This window comes from Frankliniella occidentalis, unplaced genomic scaffold (assembly GCF_000697945.3).
Source record: "Frankliniella occidentalis isolate FOCC.00 unplaced genomic scaffold, Focc_3.1 Scaffold379, whole genome shotgun sequence".
In the NCBI taxonomy this organism is placed as follows: Eukaryota; Metazoa; Arthropoda; class Insecta; order Thysanoptera; family Thripidae; genus Frankliniella; species Frankliniella occidentalis.
The window spans coordinates 48,085-50,325 of NW_026267502.1; the positions used below are offsets into that span (position 1 = coordinate 48,085).

Below are 2,241 nucleotides of genomic sequence, written 5' to 3' on the forward strand. Positions count from 1 at the left end.
CACTGTTACGCTGCGACGCGCCTGGCATACATCTACCTTGGCCTGCGGCGCTGACACCCGAGTCAGGTAGTGCAAAAATGTGCACAAAGATACGGGCCTCCGGCCCGTCAACGCCCGTCACTTCGACTAATCATGCAGGGTTGAACATTTTTTCGCTTATTTTCGTCAAAAACACCCTCTAGCGCCCCAACGGTTGGAGCTAGAGCAAAACGGACAAAATTTTCGCCCGTAGGGCTCTACTTTGTTGAGTTACCCCTTAGGACACCATAAAAAAAAATATTTTTAAAAAACGTCATTTTTGGGACCTGTTGTTTTCGATTTTTTAAAAATCCAATTTTTGAGCTAGAATGCTTATCTTCGAACTCGATCTGTCTTTTTATGATACAAAACGACCCTGAAAATCCCAGGTCGCTCGCTCAATTCGTTTTCGAGTTTTCGTGCGGACAGATACACACACAGACAGACAGACAGACAGACAGAAAAAGTTTTTTCCGACCAGACGGAGTAATAGGCTTCGCTAATCGCTCAGCCAATAAATGCATGAATGATGATTCGGATACACGCTGCAAAAGGACCTTTTTGACGCTGCGAAAGGACCTTTTTGCGGATTTTAAGGTTACGCGGGAGACAAATTGGAGTTGCACTAGGATTACGACTACGTGAGTACAGGGTACCCCACTCCGGGCGCGCGGCGGGGAAATAAAGCATTCCGGTAAAGCTGAAATGCAGAAGATTACGGGGAAGAAGAAAACGGAAGTCACCATGTTAAAGCATAGCGATTTCCGTTTTCTTCTTCCCCGCATTCTTCTGCATTTCAGCTTTACCGGAATGCTTTATTAGTATCCTCCTTTCAAAATCAATGCCGCAAAAACAGTTTTAAGAAACCGCGAATATTAAATCAGTAAACGCGAAAGTTACTCTGATGTAGCATTGCAGTCTCAGCCGTTACAAGTTACACAGCGTAACATGTAACTTTACGTCAAAAATTACCTTACGTAACCATAAGAGACTATAAGTGATTTCAATCAAATTACTTGAAAATGCTGCAATATACAAGAAAGAGTCGTGAAACTTTCTTAGAACTCTAACAGGCCATTCCATAAAGCACATAGGTCTGTCACAGAGAACATGCTTCAAACCTTGAGAAAGGGTTCCGCATTCTTTAAACTAACAGCACCTAACAGTGCGTATGACAATGTCTTGTAGAGAGCGAAGCTGCCGCTATTCTCCTTACTCCCGCGCAGCGACAGTTTCAAGAAAGTGTCTTAAAATTCCAGGACATGTGTCCTGAAAACCCTAAGTTCTTAGATCCAGTCTATTGCAGTATTTTCGAGAAACGTCTTTGGGGTCACTTATAGTCTCACAAAGGCACCCTGTGTAGTAAAAAGATACAACCAGGTCCAGGCTACTGAAATTAACCTCTTCTGAGATCGCTCTTGTGCTTCAAGAAAGCTAATCGGCGGACTTATGCCGATAAACAGTGTTACTGGCGAAGCCTATTACTTCGTCTGGGCGGCAAAAACTTTTTCTATCTGTCTGTCTGCACGTCTGTCTGTCCGCACGATAACTCGAGAACGAATCGAGCGAGCGACGTGGGATTTTCAGGGTCGTTTTGTACCATGAAAAGACAGGTCGAGTTCGAAGATGAGCATTCTAGCCGAAAAATTGGATTTTTGAAAAATCAAAAACAACAGGTCCCCAAGATGACGTTTTTTTAAAAAAAAATTTTCATGGTTTCCTAGAGAGTAACTCATCAAAGTAGAGGCCTTAGGGCGAAAAGTTTGTCCGTTTTGCTCTATCTGAAACAGTTGAGGCGCTAGAGCGTATTTTTGACGAAAATAAGCGAAAAAATGTGCAAGCATGCATGCTTAGTCGAACTGATAGGCCGTTGACGGGCCCTAGGCCCGTGCTTTCGTGTACATTTTTCCACTACCCGTCCCGGGTGTCAGCGCCGCAGGCCAAGGTAGATGTATGCCAGGCGCGTCGCAGAGTAACAGGTTCGTGAGATATCGCGAAGCCTGTTACGCGAGACGTGGTCTGGCGTACATCTACCTTGTGTTAAATGAATGTGACGTCAGATTCGTGGTGGTAATCGATGGTAATCGTGTCACATTCGTTTAAATGTTGTGTCATATTCGTTTGAACGTGAATCGGCCAAGCTGGCGCCATTTCAGCATCAATAGGATATTCCAGGCGATCCGAAACGGAAGTAGGAAAAGAACAAACTCACTGACTTTTCTG

The 2,241-nt window shown here is 44.3% G+C and overlaps 1 protein-coding gene across 1 annotated transcript in view; it reads right to left on the minus strand.

Moving 5' to 3' along the window:
* Window positions 1-2,241, minus strand: part of LOC113214843 (myrosinase 1-like) — a gene marked incomplete in the record, with an annotated part of 39,064 nt that overhangs the window by 12,097 nt on the left and 24,726 nt on the right.